Raw genomic sequence first — 20,671 nt, 5'->3', positions numbered from 1 at the left:
TCATGGACATTCCTGCCTGGGCTGGCTTTGAACCACGATCCTCAGATCTCAGCCTCCTGAGTAGCTAGGATTACAGGCGTGAGCCACGGGCGCCAGCTTTCAGAGCAGATTTTAAAAGAGAGAGCTTGAAGCTGGCTCATGCCTGTAATCCTAGCTACTCAAGAGACTGAGATCTGAGGATCATGGTTTGAAGCCAGCCCAACTAGTAAAGTTGCAAGACTTACCTCTAATTAAGCACCAAGACAGGCAGAAAATGGAGCTGTCTTTCAAAGTGGTAGAGAGCTAGCCTTGGACAGTAAGAGCTCAGACAGTGCCCATCCCTGAGTTCAAGCCCCAGAAACCCCTCCCCCACACACATGAGTGAGCTTGGCCACTACTTGCTGTCTCTCCCTCATCACCTGACCTCTTACACAGTGGGAGTACATGTAGTCTACATGTGATGCCATCTGTGTTAGGACACTGTTAACATGCTGTTTTGAATTTTTCTGTCACCAGAATCATGAGCCAAATGAAATTGTTTTTTATATACATTATGTAGCATCAGGCATTGTTACATTAATGGATTAAGAGGAGAAAAATGGGATAATAGCAGCAGAGGATAATGCTGTGCTCATGGAGGAATCAGGAAAGCAGATGGACACAGCTGAAGGAAGTGTATTGAAACAAGTCATGAAGAACCTGAGAACCCAATTAAGGATTATTGCTTAGTTGGCTGAGGCTGTGAGGAACCTTTGATGGCCCAAAGCAGGCAGTGTCTTGGCCAGTGATCTGTTTTGTCTTTTGTTTTGGCCAGTCTTGGAACTTGAACTCAGGGCCTGGGCACTGTCCCTGAGCTTCTTTTGCTCAAGGCTAGCACTCTACCACTTGAGCCACAGCTCCACTTCCGGCTTTTTCTGTTTATGTGATACTGAGGAGATGGACCCAGGGCTTCATGCATGCAAGGCAAGCACTCTACCAATAAGCCACATTCCCAGCCCAGTGATCTGATTTGGAAGAGTAAGTAGCAGCACATCATAGTAAGTATATCACAGATTCTCAAAGCAGAAAGAATGATCAGGAAATACTGCAGCAGTGGTTTAAGAGGGAGGTGAAGGGCCAAAGATGATATTCTAGGAAACAGCAATGGGATCGTGGAAGGAAAATGGTGTAGACAATATACAGAGAACTTAGTTTAGTGATGGTGGGTAGGAGAAAGAAGAGAGGAACAGATAGAAGGAGAGGGAAAGAGAGGAAGAGAAGAAAGAGGCAGAAAAGGAGGAAGAGGAAGGAGGAGAGATTTATAACTTGGAAAATCATAACTAGAAATAGCCACAACAGGAAAAGCAGGTTGCATTGTGTGGTTTGGGTGAAGTAGATGAAAAGTTCAATATGAACTTGAGGGCAGGGACAGGAAGGGAAAACTGGGGGGAAATAAAGGGTGACATTGTCCAAAAAGAAATATACTCATTACCTGACTTATGAAATGGAAACCCCTCTGTATAATAACTTAATAAAAAGAGTTCAGTGTGAACACACTGAGCATGAGGAACCTGTGTGGCATTCAGGAGATGTTGGAAGTCTAAGTTTTTAGGATGTGGGAGTTTCTACTTCTAGTAACATTAGGTGGTTTTTAGGACTAATTCTTCTCCTGAATTGGGCAAAAGGTTTTAAAAGTCTGTCTGAAGGCATCAGAGGACTGCTATGGAAGTGAGGAATTATGAGCCCAAGTCCTAGAGGAATGAAGCCAGCAAAAGTGAGCTGACCATTAGGAGTAACTTTTCCTCTCAAGGTGATTGATAACTTTAAAAGTCCAGGCTGGGGACTCAAGCTGTAGCTCAGTGATAGAGGGCTTGTACAAAACGCCTAGGGTTTGGTCTCCAACACTGAAAAAATTAAAATGGGGGTTATGAAGCTAAGTAGACCTTTCAATAAATAAGTCTGAGGAAAAGGTAATAGTTAAAGGCCTACCTGGAAAGGGGGATTTTGATTCAAACACACACACACAAAAAAAACTACCACCACCTTTTTGTTAGCACCACGAGGGGCTACATGCTGGGAATAAATGTGAAACTAGAGCAAAGCCCAACTTTGATCATATAAATCTTTGCTTGAATTAAAGTGGCCATGGCTTTCTAATGTCTGTGTTCTAAACTCCCCACCAAAAGCAAAAGTAAATTCTCTCTGATAAAGTTTCATCCCAAAATAAGTAAGCTTGCAAAGACAAAGGAGTGATGTAAATCAACTATTTTTTTTTCTTGGAAGATTGAGACTTGAACTCAAAGCTTTATGCTTGCTAGACAAGCACTCCACCATTTGAGCTATACTTTCTAGCCTCTTCTGGTTTTGAAGATGGTCTTACTTTAGGCCTGAGCTGTAGTCATCTTGTGCCACTAGAGAGAACAGACATGCTACCTTCATCCCTTCATCAGCCATTACTTATGATTGAGTCTTAATCTCCCCAGCTAGCTTGGAGCTGCCATCCCCTGATTTCTACCTCCCAAGTAGCTAAGTTTACAGACTTGAGCCACCATACCCATGCAGCAAAACCCAACATTTTGAAGAAAACAATATTCAATAAAAAAATAGGCCAGGGAGTATTCAGACAATGTAGTTATTAGACCCACTCTGTAGAACAAATATGATTAACTCTAGGAATTAAAAGAAAATATTGAAAACATCATTGTAATCTCAGCTATTTTCAAGGATAACTGCCTGCCTGGACAATTTAGCAATACTGCCTCTCAAAATTTTTTAGAGACTTCTGGCAGTTAAAAAAATGTCAAAATTAAAATTAATAGTATCTAATATTAAGAATGGAGGATTTAACATGGAATAGATATAACTGAGGAGGAATTAATGAACAAAAGAAAAAAACCCTCAGGCTGAACAACCAAGAGGATGAAAAAAACAGCAGAAAAACATGGGCAATCTGTTTTATACACATGTAATTTCAGTTAGAAGCAGGAGAGAGAAAAGAGGATTGTTCTTAGCCATTTTACAAGAAAATGGCCAAGAATTTCCCAAAACTGATGAAGAAAATCTAATCATGGACTGAAGAATCACCATGACAGTGAGCCACTGGTGCTTGGCCTCATTAAAATTATATGCTTGAAAGACTTCTGGTGATACTTCTTTACATGGTACAAAAATGTGTATCATAAATATCATAGACTTTAAAAAATATTTCCTGATCATAAGGCCCTGATGTTAAAAGATTTGTCCTAGAGAGCCTGGTGCTGGTGGCTCACACCCGTAATCCTAGCTACTCAGGAGGCTGAGATCTGAGGTTAGCAGTTCAAAGCCAGCCTGGGCAGGAACATCCGTGAGACCCTCATCTCCAATAAACAACTAGAAAACTAGAAGTAGCTCTGTGGCTCAAATGGTAGAGTACTCACCTTGAGCTGAAGTGTGCAGGGACAGCACCCAGGCCCAGAGTTCAAGCCCCATGACCGACCAAAAAAAAAAAAAAAATTTGTCTTAGAGGCTGCAGGTGTAGCTAAGTGGCAGATTGCTTGGGACTAGCACATGTGAAGTCTTGGCTTTAATTCCTCTCTCTTCCTCAAAAAAAAAAAAAGGTACTGGATTGACTTTCATCATAATTATGTATGATATATATTTAATCAAAGGAACACTATGCCAGAAATTTAATAATACATATTAAACAAAATTTAATGAGCAATTCCTGCTTTAAGGTGATAGCTGGGGTTTATGTGATTTCTGTGTAGCAAATTGTCTTAAATTTAGCATATTAAAATAGCAAACTGTTTTACATGCTTTGTAAGGGTCAGGAATCTGGGAGAGCTTAATGGGGCAGTTGTGAGGCAGATTTAAGATTTCTCTCAAGGTTGCAGTGAATCTACGGAACAGAATCCTAACTATTGAAAACTAAGGCAGGAAAGACCATTCTGAAGGTCACTCACAGAGGTGTTGGTGGGACTTCCCAGTTCTTTATTACGTGGACCTTTCCCAAAGGCTTGTCAAAACACAGAATTTGGCATCTCCCAGAATGAATAATCCAAGAGAGAATAACCAAGGCAGAAGCTATGATATCTTTTTAATAACATAATTGAAAAGTATTTCACAGCTTACCATTCATCTATTTAAGTATACTCAGAGTTGTATATCCTATGATAATACAAAAGTATAATCAATATTAGAACATTTTCATCACCTTCTAAAAAAGCCTTTATCCTTTAGCAGTTACTTAATAATCTTATTTTCTATCCTTTTAGGTTCTCCTATGCTGGACATTTTATATAAATGGAATTATATAATGCATAGCCCTTTGTGACTGGCTCATTTCGTTCAGCATGTTTCTAAGACTCATTGATGTCGTACCATGTATCCATACTTGTTTTTAAAAAATGTTTTTTATTGTGAAAATACTGTAGAGAGGGGTTACAGTTACATGAGCAAGGTAATGAGTACATTTCTTATCCAGTATTGTTTCCTCCTCCTTTGTTTTTCCCCTATCATCCTGTCCCTCCCACCTCCTCAACCACACTCCCCCATTCCCCCCACTCCCACCCTCCACCCCCTAACCCCCCGCCTAAATTGTAAAGTTCATTTTTCTCCATACTTGCTTTTTGTGGCAGAATTCGTATTTCATTATATGGCTATACCACACCTCAGTCATTTACAGATGCTACTTCCTGTTCATAGGTAATGCTGCTATAAATGTTTTGTAAGTTTTTATGTAGATGTATTTCACTTATTTTGAAATTAAATATTTCACTTAATCTATGAAATTATAGGGTCATATAACTATGCTTAACCACTTGAGGTGCATCATTTTATATTCTCACAAACACTGTATGGGGGTTCCAGTTCTTTCACATGCTTATCAACACATGTTATCTTTTTTTATATTATTATTATTATGATAGCTACCCTAGTGGCTATGAAGTGGTATCATGCAGTTTTGATTTGCATTTCACTAATGACCAATATTGAGCATCTTTTAATGTGGCTGGTGACTATATATTTTTAAATGTCTATTGCCCATCTTTTAATTATTTATATTTAATTTGCCTTTTTGTTGAGTTGCAAGAATTTTTTACAGTTTACTTAAGTCCCTTGTGGTACATGATTTACACATTTAATCAGTTCTTTTTACCCCCTTGAATTGTCTTTGCATCTTTTCTTTCCTTTTCTTTTTTTTGCACTTTTTCTTGATGCTGTTCTTTGAAGCATTAAAAAAACCCAAGGCCTTGTATTTACATCTATGCAGACTGAGAAAAGTTTTTTAAAAATTTAAAATTTGTACTTCTTTCCTGACTTATGAAATGGTAACCTCTCTGTAAAACACCAAAATAATAATAAAATAAATTTTAAAATTAAGAATGAGAATGGAATATATGCACACATCTGAAAGAGGCTAGGAGGAGAACACAGAATCAGAGGGAAACGGGAAAGCATACAACAGAGGGGCCCATCAGCTGCACTGGACATTGACGAAAATGAACTAAGCAACTCAAAGGCAGTGATGGGAGGGAGGGAATGAGAGGGAAAGAGGGACCAGCTTACACTAAGCAAAAGGAAAGAAATGTAAATATCACTGATGTGGAAGAAATAGTTGTATTGTCAAAGCTCATAGAATTCACAAACTTTATAGACCATGATAATGACAATGTGCCTTGTGAAGGTAAAATGTGCTTGTGACTAAGTATCACTATTCCACAATTCTGTGAAATATATGAAATGTATATAATCACCTAACCTCAATAAAAATTATTCTAAAAAGTCTTAAGCATAATGAATGATAGCTAACTCCTACATGCAGGGGTGGTAGTGGCAGAGTTGGGGTCAGTCCCTGCTCTGCCTCACCTGTCTGGGCAAACAATGCTGTGGCCTGCACTCCTGCCAGGACTCTTCCCACTTAACTTTTACGTCTAATGGTTTACTTATTTCTGTTATATTTTGAAGACCACATATAATGCAAAGATGTGACTTCCAAGGAATTTAATTAGGAAGTTAGTAAAAAGGTACTGATGTCAAAGGTTAAGATATCTTCTTGCTGACTGTGGTGCTAAAAATTCAGGTGGTTAAGAATTGTGATCAAATGGATTAAGAAAATGTGATGTACACACACACACACACAGACACACACACACGCACACACACATACACACACGCACACACACACATACACACACGCACGCGCGCGCACACACACACACACACACAATGGGATTTTACTCATCCATTCAAAAGAATGGTATTGTACCATTCAAAAGGAAATGGAGGGCTGGGAAGGTGGCTCAGTGGTAGAGTGCTTGCCTTGCATGCATGAGGCCCCGGGTTTGGTTCCTCACCACCACATAAACAGAAAAAGCCAGAAGTGGTGCTGTGGCTCAAGCCGTACAGTGCTAACCTTGAGTTGAAGAGCGCCAAGCCCAGAATTCAAGCCCCATGACCCACCAAAGAAAAAAAGCTAGGGGCAATGTGATACACACCTCTCATCCCACCTATTCAGGAAGCATAAGTAGGAGGATGACAGTGCTGGCCTGCTTGGGAAAGAAGGCAAGACGCTATCTCAAAATAATCAAACAAGTAAAACGCTGGTAGTATGGTTCAGGTAGTAGAGTGCCTGCCTAACAAGTCTAAGATCCTGAGTTCAAATTTAATTATTTCAAAATAAGTCAATAAAAACTGAAATAATTAAGATAGTCAAAGAAAGAATTAGACTCGGGATATTGTGGGAAAACCTTGGGGAAGGATGTTAGATGGAATAAACATACTTCTAGGTTTCTTTCATTAAAAGAATGAAGCAGATTGATTTGAGGACTCACAACTAAACAGTGCCAGAAGACTTTGGGGAGAAGACCGAACTACAAAGCCTAGACATGGCAATAAGTTAACCTTTTATTTCTTGGTGTAACTGAAACTTGAACTCAGGGCCTTGTAAGCAGATGTTCTATCACTCAAGCCATGCCCCAGCCCAGGATTATTATATTTTAAAATGTATTATTATTATGTGGTGGTACTTGAACTCAGGGCCTTGTGCTTGATAGGCGGGCGCTATACCATTGAGCCATACCTCAGCCCTAATTTTATCATTCTTTTATCCCCTAGTTCTACCACTTGTCCTGAAGTGGACACAAATGTGGAAGTTCACAGCAGTCTTAAGATCAAGCTTTCTAATGGAGAACCAAAAAGAAAAACCCCAGGGAACTTTCACACAGGAGATTAGAGAGAAGGAGGAAGCTGAGGAAACAGTCCATGAAATTGTTTACAAAATTCCAGATTGTGAACTGTTTTCCACTTACCAACACAGAAGACTGAGAACTAAATTTACTATCAGCCAGGTCCCAGACTGGCCACTGGGTGGCGCCATGTGGATTAAGTTTCAATACCACTCAAGAGTGAAAATAGAAATAGAATTCTAAACATAGCCACAAAAGTTAAGTCAAAATAAACCATGTCTAGGCTTTCTTTCAATGTATATAGATGTAACATTTGTGACAGCTACAAAAGGAGGAGAATATTGACCTATATGGTAATGTTTTTATATTAAATATTTATCCTAAATGACTATGAACTGTTCAGTATATTGTAATCCTTAGAACAATTTAATCCCCAAACTTAAAGCAGAGATAATAGTTAAAATAAATTTTAAGAGAATACTTAAGAATATTTAATCTAAAGGAAGGCAGGAAAGAAAGTCCAGAAGGGAAAAAAAGTAAAATAAAACATGGTAGACTTAAATATAAACGTTAATTTTAACTGTTTTTGTCAGATGTCAGTGGCTCATGCCTACAATCCTAGCTACTCAGGAGGTTGAGATCTGAGGAAGGCAGGTCCATGAGACTCTCACCTACAATTAGCCACTAAAAAGCCAGAAGAAGAACTGTGACTTGAGTGGTAGAGTGCTAACCTTTGATCAAAAAAGCTCAAAGACTACATTCAGGCCCTGAGTTCAAGCCTCAGGATTGGTACCCCAAAAATTAACTTTTAGCCAGTGGCTAAAAGGTACCGGTGACTGACACCTATATTCTTAGCTACTCAGGAGGTTGAGATCTGAGGATTGTGGTTCAAATACAGCTGGAGCAGAACAGTCTGTGAAACTCTTATCTTCAATTAATCACCAGAAAACTAGAAGTGGAGCTGTAGCTCAAAGTGGTAGAGCACTAACCTGAAGCAAAAGAGCTCAGGAACAGTGTCCAGGCCCTGAGTTCAAGCCCCAGCATCAGCACCAAACAAATAAACAAACAAAAAGATGGAAAAAGATATATCAAAGTAGACTCAAAGCAAGGAAGAAGTGCTATGGCTCAAGTGGTAGAGCATAAAGGGAGACATTACATAATGATAAAGAGTTGATTAACCAGTAAAACATAATATATCTGAAAGGAACATAAGGAATTATAATGAAGGAGATAAAAGACATGCAAATTAGAAATGGATAATGCCCCTATTTGCAGATACGTTTTATATAAAGAAAATTCTAGAGTCCACCAGGGGCTCTCACCCCCAAAGAAGAGATGCAGTATTACTCCAAGCCTGTGAGGGGCAGATAGCACACAAAAATGTCTTGGGGTGGGGGGCAGGGGGAGGCTGGGAAGGGATGTGAAGGGTAAACAAAGGAGGAGGCTGCAATGATAAGAAATGTACTCATTATCTTGCCCATGTAATTGTAACCCCTCTGTACAGTATGTTCACAATAAAAAATAAAAATTAAATAAAAAAAATGTCTTGGGGTCACACACAATGAAGGCCAATGAATGATACAGTAAAGTTTCAGGATACTACTAAAGTAGGCATATGCATCCAAGTAGACAACTCCTTCAGTGATAGAAAATGCCACTCTCCTTCCCTGGTGAGAGCCTGGAAACAGAACGACATTGCCCATCTTCCATGAAAGTCACTGCAGAGGTGAAGAGTTGAAAGATGCAGCTTTTGTAGGAGCAGCACTGATGCATGAATAGACTCAGGGAAAGGCCTGGGCCAGAAATAGAATGACACCACCCAAACCCTGAAGGCGATCCTAGCAAGGGATTTGTGGGGCCAAATAAGTTCTTCAACAAGACAGCAGCCAGTTTGGTAATGGAAGATGGGTAGGATGGAGTACAGACAAAACACTTTTCTAAAGAGACGGCTGATCAAATACTTCCCACACTCAGCTTGCCGTTGCAGAAGTTTGTGAAGGATGCCTTAATATACTGCCAAACCTTGCTGTGCTTGTTTAGATTTCAAGAACTGAGATCCTCTAGTTTCATGGATCCCTGGTGTCTGCTAAGTGAGCAACAATGCAGGGTAAGAGACAGCCATACTGACTTCCAGTGGAGAGAAATCAAACAAAGACTTGGAGAGTTTAGTGGCAACCACCACGGGCCCACACCTCCAAATATTCTGAGAGATGCAGTACTACTCCAAGCCTGTGAGGGGCAAACAGCACACAAAGATGTCTTGGGATCACATACAATGAAGGCCAAGCTTGCTGGGCTACAAGCACCCACAGCAAGCCTCCTTGGTTCAACTCACAGGCAAGGACCCTGCGAGCTCTCAACCACAAACGGAGAGCACCCTCCTTCCACAAAGGAAGCAGAAAGACAAAAAAGAGGGCTCCCGCAACTGAAAAGATGATAGATGAGAAGCACCCAGAACTTGACGACCAGAGCTTCAAGAAACACAAGAAAAGGCAACATCAAGAACAGGTCTTAGCGGCTGTAGGAACAATGGGGAAGTAAAAAATAGATTTTCTGGCTGGTCCTTTGGGAATGGGGAGAAAAAGAACAGACAGCACTATGATAAGGAGTTGGAGCTGGAGATACAGGCAAAAAGGACACAGACGAGACAGCAGTTGGGATCAGGGACAAAGAAGGTGGTGAGCAGAGCAAGAAGAGAGAGCTGGGAATGTGTCTTAGTGGTAAAGTGCTTGCCTAGCACACATGAAGCCCTGGGTTTGATTCCTCAGCACCACATAAACAGAAGAAAATCAGAAGTGATGCTTTGACTCAAGTGGTAGAGTGCTAACCTTGAACAAAGAAGCTCAGGGACAGTGCCCAGGCCCTGTGTTCAAGCCCCAGGACCGGCAAAAAATAAAATAAAAAAAATAAATAGAAGCAAGAAGAGAAGGAACCTTGAAGGGGACTTGAACACAAAGGATGAAGTAGGGGAGGACACTGCTTTAGGCAGTGATAGTGATAGTACTGTATAAGTGAGAAGAAAAGAGAGCTACATCAGTAGCAAGTGGTCTTGGATGTTAGCCATGAAGATGAGAAGGATAGCAGGACTAAGGCAGCAGACAACAGAGGTCACAACTAAAGGTGAGGAGAGCTAGAGTCAACACTAATGAGAGAGGCCCAACGTAGGAACAGAAGCGAGACTGAAGATCTGGGTGAGATAAGTCTCAATCAGCTACATTCCAGTTGTATCCCAGAGACGAGTTGATGCAGGGCTTCTGTGCATTCCCTCCTTTCCCAAAAGAAACTGAACTCTGGAACAGTGATCTGCTGAGAGGAGAGAGCCAAAGTGTTGTCCATGCCTTAGCTCAGGGAGGGAAGTAGTTCCATCATCAGCTTCTAACCTAGAGAGCATGCACTCCAATACAGGGACAAGGAATGCTGAGGGCTGTGGGAAGAGGAATACAGAGAAAGGTATTTGCATTTGAAGGAACATTTCCATTAAAGAAGCTGAAAATGTTGACAAAAATTCCTATATTATTATATAGGCCTCTTTGTCTTGGATGTCATTCTGGTTTGGTTGTTTTATTCATTTATCTATTTTGTGTGTACACCAGAGCTGGTTCTTGAACTCAATACCTGAGTATTGTCCCTGAGCTTTTGTGCCCAAGGCTAGCATTCTACCACTTGAGTCACAGCTCTACTTCCACAGCTCTGCTTTGGTGGTTAGTTGAACATAAGGTTTTCACAGATATTCCTACTGGACCTGGCTATATAACTCAATCCTTAAGACCTCAGCTCCTGAGTGACTAGGATTACAGGCCTGAGCCACTGGCACTGGGCTATGAATTGATTATTTTTTGTATATCCAATATACATAATTTTTGTTTTCTTCTTCCCGTTTACTTTTGAGTTCTGCTTTTCCTTTCTTTCTTTTTCCTTGAAGCCCTCATATCAGAGCTACAACATTTGCCTTTTGGTATTCTACTTTAAATAATTTATTCTTCCCTTTTCTATAGCTCTCCCCTATTTATTTATACTTTCTGATCTACAAATAAAGCTGCTTTTTTGCTTATAGTCTATTCTTCTATTCCCTCATCCCTAATCCTTTCTTATTACCCACTGTCTTAGCTGTTAACTAGATTGCCAAACACCTTTTGTTGTTGTTTTCTTGTGATTATTTTGTATATGTACATGTGTGGTTTTCTGTTCAATTTTCATTTCTCCTTTCTCCTTCCCCCCATATCCCAGCATAATGCTAAGTATATCTTTTCTACCTTTCTTTCTTTCTTTCTTTCCTTTCTGTCTTTCTTTCTTGTCAGTTGTGGGGCTTGAACTCGGAGCTTGGGCGCTGTCCCTCAGCTCTTCAGCTCAAGGCTCGTGCTCTACCACTTGAGCTACAGCATCACTTCTGGTTTTCTGGTGGTTTATTGGAGGTAAGAGTCTCAGGGACCTTCCTGCCTGGGCTAGCTTTGAACCAGATCTTCAGATCTCAGCCTCCTGAATAGCTAGAATTATAAGTGTGAGCTACCAGCACCTGGCTTACTCCACTTTCTCACTAACCTGTTTATCATGTTTAGATCCTACCCCTTTTTTCCCTATATAAAAATGCATCTAGTATTCTTCATTAGTGCTATCCCTACTATCCTTCCTATTACCACCCTGGTTAAATAATATCTTCCTAGATATAAAAATACATCTTTGCTTCTATACTCATCTAAATATATTGGAACAATAGTAATGACTGGTTTCCTTAAGCATGTCCACAAACACAAGGTTGTACTTTATCAAATGAAATAGCTTTTGTAACCACACTTTCTCATCTTAAGTGGAAAAGAGGTTCACACAGAATGGCCCTGGGTTCGATTCCTCAGCACCACATAAACAAAAAGAAAAAAGCCAGAAGTGGAGCTGTGGCTCAAGTAGTAGAGCACTAGCCTTGAGCTGAAGAGCTGAGGGACAGCGTCCAGGCCCAGAGTTCAGGCCCCACAACCAGACTCCCCCCCCCCAAAAAAAGAAATTGAGTCTTTACTGTATAATAAAAGATAAGTGCTACTAGAGAAGGTAAGTTCAAAGAAAAAAATTAAAAAAAAAACAATGACAAGAATGATTAATGTAAAGCCAGGCACTGGCTAGCTATTCAGGGGACTGAGATAGGAGGATCGCAGTTCAAACCAGCCTGGGCAGGAAAAGTCGGTGAGACTCCTATCTCCAATTAACCACCAGAATACCAGAGTGGTGCTGTGGGTCAAAGTGGTAGAGTGCTAGCCTTAAGTAAAAAAGCTCAGGGACAGCACCCAGACCTTAAGTTCAAGCCTTACAACCAACCAAATAAATAAATAAAAAATAAAAGAGGTAAGATACATACAATGGCAAACCCATTAGAAAAAACAGCAGATTTTCTAAAAACAAAAACAAAAGCTCTCAACACAAGGACGTCATTAAAGGAAATAATTCAAGCTCTGGAAAATAATAATTATCAATCTAGATTACTGTATCCATTGAAGCTGTTGTTCACAGTGAAGGAAGAAAAAAACTTCCATGATAAAACAAAAGCTAAAGGAATTCATGACTACTAAACCAACACTACAAAGGATACTTAAGGGCATCCTACTTTCAGAAGATAATCAAAAGGAAAATATAAGAAATGATAAACATATTATTCAAGTAGATGAACAAAGGAGAAATAGGAAAGAAACAGGCATCATAAAAACAACAAATGACCAGAAATAAAACATAACCTTCAATATTAATGGTTCCAACTCTCTCATCAAAAGATTTAACTCAGCAACTTGGATTAAAAATCAAACCCCAGCCATCGGTTTGTCTCCCTGACAAAGACAAATACAGACTTAGCAAAGGGACCTGGAAAGTAAGGAGTAGTAGTCATACTGACATCTGAAAAAATTAACTTCAAACTAAAATCAATCAGAAGAGAAAAGACATGTAGTTCATATTAACAAAAAGAACACTCCATTGAGAGAAAATAATAGTTGTTAACACACACACACCAAATAGCAGCATATCTAGATTCATGAAACACTTTTAAATTTACAAGCATTGATAGATTCCAGCAGAATGATAGGAAACTTAAATATCCCATGCCCACTAATAGTAGGTCATCCAAACAAAAAGTCAGCAAAAAAACTCTAAAACTAAATGACACCATAGCCCAAATAGATTTGACACACTTCCATGGTCTTTCATTTGTGTTCTTTTCAGAAACTTACAGAACTTTCTCCAAAATAGATTATATTTTAGGCTATAAAGAAAGTCTTGACAAATATAAGAAAATTAAAAATAACTTTGTGTAATTGTGTATGTGTGTGTGTGTGTGTGTGTGTGTGTGTGTGTGTGTGTGTGAGAGAGAGAGAGAGAGAGAGAGAGTATTTGTGTGGGAAGTGGCACTGTGGCTCAAGCTGTAGAGTGCTCGCCTTGAGCTGAAGAGCTCAGGGACAGCGCTCAGGCCCAGAGTTCAAGCCCCACAACTGGCAAAACAAAACAAAACAAAAGACGAGAGTATATGTGTATATAAGGGCTTGAACTCATGGCCTTATACTCTTGCATATACTCTTGGTTTACTTGTTCACAGATGTGATCATGGATGATCATAGTTCAAAGTCAGCTCAAGAAGAAGAGTGAGCCTTCATCTCTAAAGTAATGACCAAAAAGCAGGGTTGAAGGTATGGCTCAAGAGTTAAAGTTCCAGCTGAGTACACAAGCTGAGCAAGTAAGAGGCCCCGAGAGTTCAAACCCCAGTATCAGGAGGGAAAAATCAATAAAATTAGAGATGAAAAAGGAAATATTCCAATAAATATCAATTTAATCCAAAAGATCATCAAGAAAGAATAATTTGAAAATGTATACTTCAAGTAAATTGGAAAATCTAGAAGAAATGGCTACATTTTTAGATATAATTGACCTACCCAAAAGCTCTAACCACTTAAACATATCTATAAGAAGCAATTGATATCACCGTAATAGTAGTCTCCCAACAACAAAAATAAAAGTCCAGGACAAGATCAAATCTATCAGACCTATCAGAGCTAACATCAGTACTCCTCATACTCTTCCATGAAACAGGAATAAAAGAGAATGCTACTAAGCTCACACTGTGAATCAAAACATGAAAATTATAGACCAATCCTGATGAACATTGGTGCAAAAATGCTGAATAAAAAGTTCACAAACCAAATTAAACAACACATGATCAAATTGGTTTCATCTCAGGATGCAAGGGTACTTTAACACATTAAAATCAGTAAGTAGGGCTGGGAAGGTGGCTCAGTGGTAGAGCACTTGCCTTGCAAGCATGAGGCCCTGGGTTCGATTCCTCAGCACCACATAAGCAAAAAGAAAAAAAGCCGGAAGTGGCGCTGTGGCTCAAGTGGTAGAGCACTAGCCTTGAGCTGAAGAGCTGAGGGACAGTGCCCAGGCCCAGAGTTCAGGCCCCACTACCGGACCCCAAAATAAAATAAAATCAGTAAGTATAATAAAGATATCACATGATCTTAAACAAAAAACTGACAAAATTTAGTATCTATAATAACATACGAAAAACCTATAGCCAACATAGGATTAAATGGGGAAAAACAAATCATTTTTCCTAAAGTCAGGAATAAGACAAGAGTATCCATTCTCCTCACTGGAACCAGAATTCAAGCCAACCCAATGAGTCAGAAGAAAGGACTAAAAAGGATTTAAATAGGGAAGGAAGAAATAAAATTATTCTTATTTGAAGATGACCCTATAGATCCCACCAAAAATAAAACCCCCTAGATGATAAATACCCTTATCTATATAGCAGGATATAAAGTCAATATTTAAAAATTCAGTAACTTTGAGAGCAAGGAGAGTATAGAGGGGATTAAATTGATTGGAATACATTGTAAATATGTGTGGAAGGGTGTCGGTGAAATCCCTCTGTATCAGTAATATAAACTAACAAAATATTTTTGTTTCCAAAAATATTTCCCAGCAGCAGCTGGGACTGGGAGGGGGAAGCTGTGTCTATACAAAAGATAGTACAAGGTCAGTTTCTGTTGTGGTGGTTTTAGCTCTAGATCTAAACAATGTTTTATATATAAACTATGTCAAAAATAATAGAACTGTACACCAGAATTTTAATTTTAAATGTTTTTTTTGGGGGGGGGGTCCGGTCGTGGGGCCTGAACTCTGGGCCTGAGCGCTGTCCCTCAGCTCTTCAGCTCAAGGCTAGCGCTCTACCACTTGAGCCACAGCGCCACTTCTGGCTTTTTTCTTTTTGCTTATGTGGTACTGAGGAATTGAACCCAGGGCCTCAGGCATGCAAGGCAAGCGCTCTACCACTGAGACACCTTCCCAGCCCCCAGAATTTTAATTTTAACATTATTATTTTACAAGTAAAAGTATGAATGAATGTGAAATTCAGTAATAGACAAATTATATAACTACTCAATCCAGTATTTATGGAAATATACTATTATATGTATCAACATATAATATTGGCATAACTAAGATTTATCCTGGAAATGAATTATTTCAAATTAATAAATTATTAAAAGTAACTTGTGCAGGGGGGCTGGGAAGGTGGCCTAGTGGTAGAGTGCTTGCCTTGTTATGCATCAGGCCCTGGTTTTGATTCCTCAGAACCACATAAGCAGAAAAAGCCAGAAGTAGCGCTTTGGCTCAAGTGGTCATGCACTAGCCTTGAGCTAGATGCAGATGTATTTGATAACATTCAATATCTATCATGATACATTAAACATACCAGTTTTCCATAAATTGATAAATTTAACACACTCTCAAAAGATATAGACAACCTAGGGTTAGTCTAAACTCTATGGGATATGATAAAGTTACAGTATGGGGGCCTGTCAAATTGGCCTAAGGTTAGACAGATAGGCTAAGCGAGACCTTAAACACATCCATCCATGTTTGGAGAAGTAAGGTACAAGAAAGGGAACACTGTTGGAAGGTAAGCATGGAGACAATTCAATAACCATATGGTAAAAAAATGAAATTAGGTCCTACTTAATACCATAGAGAAAAAGATCACTATCACATAGATTAGGGGCCTAAATATGAAAAGCAAAACAACAATGATGTTTTTATTTTAGAGGAATACTCCAGGACCTTAGGATAGTATTATTTTTAAAGCATAGAACAACAATAACAAAAAGACTCATAAGTCAGATTAAAATTAAGATATACCACTAAGAATAAAGGCTAACCATAGTCAGGCGCCAGTGGCTCATGCTTGTAATCCTAGCTACTCAGGAGGCTGAGATCTGAGCATCGTGGTTCAAAGCCAGCCCAGGCAGGAAAGTCCATGAGACTCTTATCTCCAATAAACCGGCAGAAAACCAGAAATGGCGCTGAGGATCAAGTGGTAGAGCGCTTGCCTTGAGCTGAAGAGCTGAGGGACAGCACCCAGGCCCAGAGTTAAAGCCCCACAACTGACAAAAAAAAAAGGCAAGCCATAGAGGGGAAAGATATCTACAATGTAAGATAAAGGACATATACATATCATAGTAAGAATTCCTGGGCTCAGGGCATGGTACAAGTGGTCAAGTGCTTGCCTAACATGTGCTAAGACCTGAGTTCAAACTCCAGTACCACACACACACACACACACATACACACACACACACACACACAATATCTGGGTATAGTGACACATGCCTATAATCTTAGCACTTAGGAGGATGAGATCGGAGGATTACAAGTTTTAGGCAAGCCCAGGTTACATAACAAGATTATGTCTTCACAAAACAATAAATACTATTTACTTCTAATAATAGTAAATAAATAAAAATTTATATAAACCAATAAGCGAAAACTAGACAAATGAAATAGAAGAAAGCAAAGATTTTATAAGAAGAAATCCAAGTAACCAATCAACAAGAAAAGGAGCTTACTTTATTTGCAAATGAAAAACATTGAGATTGCTTCATGTAAGATTACATATAATTTAAAAGTCTGACAATACCAATCATTGGCAGATATGAGAGCAAGAACAATTTTCATATGTTGCCGAAGGCAGCATGAATTGGTACAGTCACTTGGCAAAATCATTCATCACTCATAGGCTCACACCCTAGATAAATCTGAATACATGTGCACCAGGATCCTTATAGGACAACATGGCTTATGATTGCCCAAGCTAGAAATAACTTGTGTTTATTTGCATGAAAATGAATAAACAAGATGATAAATTTATATGCTAGAATATTCCACAGAAGTAACATCGAATAAAGCATCTTATGTACAGCAATATGGATAAATCTTAAGGCATAATTTTGGGTGAAAGAAGCCAGGCATAATATAATCCCTACTGTACAATTTTTATGTGAAGCTCAGAATATGGTAAACCATATTATTAGAAATGCTTTCTTTGTGAGTAAAACTATGTTGAAAAGCAAGGAACAGATCATAAAGGTCAGATGTGAAAGAAGAGTTTCCAATCAGAAAGAAGGCCTTTCAGGGGTAGTGTCAATATTCTATTTCCTGAACTGAGTAATAGAAACGTGGATATTTACAATAATTTCTCAAGTTGTACAATTATATATCATTCACTTTTCTGGGATTTTGTTGTTATTGTTTGGTTGATTGGTTGTAGGGTTTGAACTCCTGGCCTGAGCACTGTCCCTGAACTTTTTCTGGTAAAGGTCAATAGATAGGGAAGGCATGGAGACTTGCCATGATTCTGTGGTCTGATGCACTATGGCCCTCCATGCTTTGTTTCACCCTTGCAAAACTCTTCCTCAGCACTTGGGAGGTAGAAGCAGGGAGTCACGAGTTTGAGGTCAGCCTGGGCTACACAGCAAAATACTGTTTAAAAGAGCAGCAGCAAAACAAAACAAAACCCCAGCTCTTTTTGGAGAATATCGGTCTTTCTCTGATAGCAATTGGACATAGAAAAAACAACTGTCAACAAATAACTCACAAAAAGACTCTCTTAGCTATTAGGGGAATGCAAATTATAAACACTATGAACCAGGTGCCAGTGGCTCATGCTCATCCCTAGCTATTTGGGATACTAGAATCTGGAGAAGTGCTATTTGAGGTCAGCCGTACAAAAGAATTTAGGAGCCCTGATCTCAACCAATGGCACAGTCCTGACATCCATCTTGAGATGAGCCAGATCACAGTTTTAGGCCATTCTGGGCAGAAAAATCCATGAAACTCCACTGCACCTGTCATCCCAGAAATTATGGGAATCCTAAAGTAGGCAGATTGAGGTAGAAGTTGGTTTGGACACTATCCTAAAACTAATCAGCCAAAATCAGGGTTAGAGATGCAGTTCAGTGGTAGAACACCAGTCTAGCCCATGTGAAGTCCTAAGTTCAAAAACCAGCACACACATACACACACACACAAGATACAACCTTATAATTCTGGGATGGCCATATTCAGAACAGAAAAGACATGTTGGCCAGGTTCTAGAGAGAGATTGGAATTCTCATACATACATTTTGAAATGGAATGTGAAATGATACAGTTGCTTTGGAAAGCATGTCTAGCAGTTCCTCAAATAATTAAACACAGAATTATGACAAATCTAGCAGTTCCATTCTTATGTACACATTCAAGAGAAATGAAAACATACACCCACACAAAATTTGTGCATTAGTGCTCACAGAAAAACATTAGTTGTAATGGCCAAATAGGGAAAATAACTCAAATGTTGGTCAGCTATTGAATGGAGAAGCAAAAAATACAACATACTTTATGATAGATGAACCTTAAAAACATGATGCTAAGTGAAAGAAGCCATTTAAATGTATGGTTCCATTCATATGAAATAACCAAAATAGGCAAATCCATGATAACAGAAAGTAGATCAGTAGTTGCCCAAGACTGAAAAATAAAGCTAGAAAGGACAAGGCTTTTTTCTAGGGCAAGGACAATATTTTAAAAGTAGTTTCATAAGGTCATATGACTTCTATTTTTTCTGGACATCTAATGGCAGGATGAGAGGTAAGTGGCTGGGAACTGGGAAAAGAGAAGAGTGGGGAGTCGCAGAAAGCAGAGAGAATTAAGAATCAGCTGTGGGCTGGGAAGGTGGCTCAGGGGTAGAGCACTTGCCTTGCATGCATGAGGCCCTGGGTTCAATTCCTCAGCACCACATAAGCAAAAAGAAAAAAGCCAGAAGTGGCACTGTGGCTCAAGTGGTAGAGTACTAGCGTTGAGCTGAAGAGCTGAGGGACAGCGCCCAGGCCCAGAGTTCAGGCTAAAAAAAAAAATCAGCTGTGCTGGGTTCTGGTAGCTCATGCCTGTAAGCCTAGCTACTCAAGAGGCTGAGATCTGAGGATCATGGTTTGAAACCAATGCAGGCAGGTCAGTCCATAACACTCTTATCTCCAATTAACCACCAGGAAAACCAGAGTGGCGCTGTGGCTCAAGTGGTAGAATGCTAGCCTTGAGCTGAAGAGCTCAGGGACTGCACCCAGGCCCAGAGTTCAAGCCACATGACTAACCAAAAAAATCAGGCTATCAGTCAACCAATCAATCAGCCATGAGCAGTAGTGTAGGGAGTCAGCAAGAGATAATCCTGTGGTTAGCTAATCCTGTGGTTCAGCAGTAGAGTTAGTGTAGGGATATGTAAGACCCTGTTCTTGCAGTTGGGATCTGGGAGCTGGGAGCTGGCAGGGGTGTGTGTGTGTGTGGTTAGGATGAATTGAATCATACTATAATGTAAAATACACAGTGAATTCCAAAGGCAATAAGAAAAAAAAGAATTCTGAATGTTTCATTAAAGTTTTACATTGACTACTTATTTTTTCAAGACAGGGTCTTGTCATGTAGCTCAAGCTGGCCTGGAATTCATGACCCTCTCTACCTGAGTCTCCCAAATGCTGAGAATATATAAGTATGTATCACCATACCCAGCAACTACATATTTAGGTGGAAGAATTTTATATATGCTGGCTTAAATGGAATATATATTGCAATTAATTTTACTGGCTTCTTTTTACTTTTTGAACTGGCTACTAGGAAAACTTAAAATATACACATGGCTTATATCACATTTCTGCTGCACAGCACTGGGGTAAGTACTGTCATCCTTGGCCTGTAGACTGTATGTCATGCTGGGGTTCCAACACCTGAAACAGGGAACTAGAACAAAAGGTTCCCATTGAATGGTATGTATGATTTTACATGCATATGATTTAATGAATGGATGGATGAGTAAATTTGTGAATGAATGAATTGAGGAATGGATGGATGACTGAAGATTACAGCTTTCAAGGAATTAACATTTAAACTATTGAGGATTATTTGTGGATACACAAATGATAGAAATAGAAACCTGTTAAAGAAAGGCTTGTAATCCTAGCTACTCAGGAGGCTGAGATCTGATGTTTGAGGTTCAAAGCCAGCCCAGGGGAAACTCCATGAGACTCATCTCCAATTAACCACCAGAAAACGGAAGTGGAGCTGTGGCTCAAGTGGTAGAGCGCTGTCCTTGAGCTGAAGAGCTCAGGGACAGCACCCAGGCCCAGAGTTCAAGCCCTATGACCGACAAAAAGAAAAAAATTACAGAAAGCTCACAAAGGTTTTGAAATAGGTGTCTCAAAGAGTATTTT

Source organism: Dipodomys merriami, unplaced genomic scaffold (genome assembly GCF_024711535.1).
Source record: "Dipodomys merriami isolate MVZ:Mamm:240054 unplaced genomic scaffold, mDipMer1.0.p SCAF_11, whole genome shotgun sequence".
Lineage (NCBI taxonomy): Eukaryota > Metazoa > Chordata > Mammalia > Rodentia > Heteromyidae > Dipodomys > Dipodomys merriami.
The sequence above is the reverse complement of the archived record's forward strand: the minus strand, read 5'-3'. Positions refer to the sequence as shown.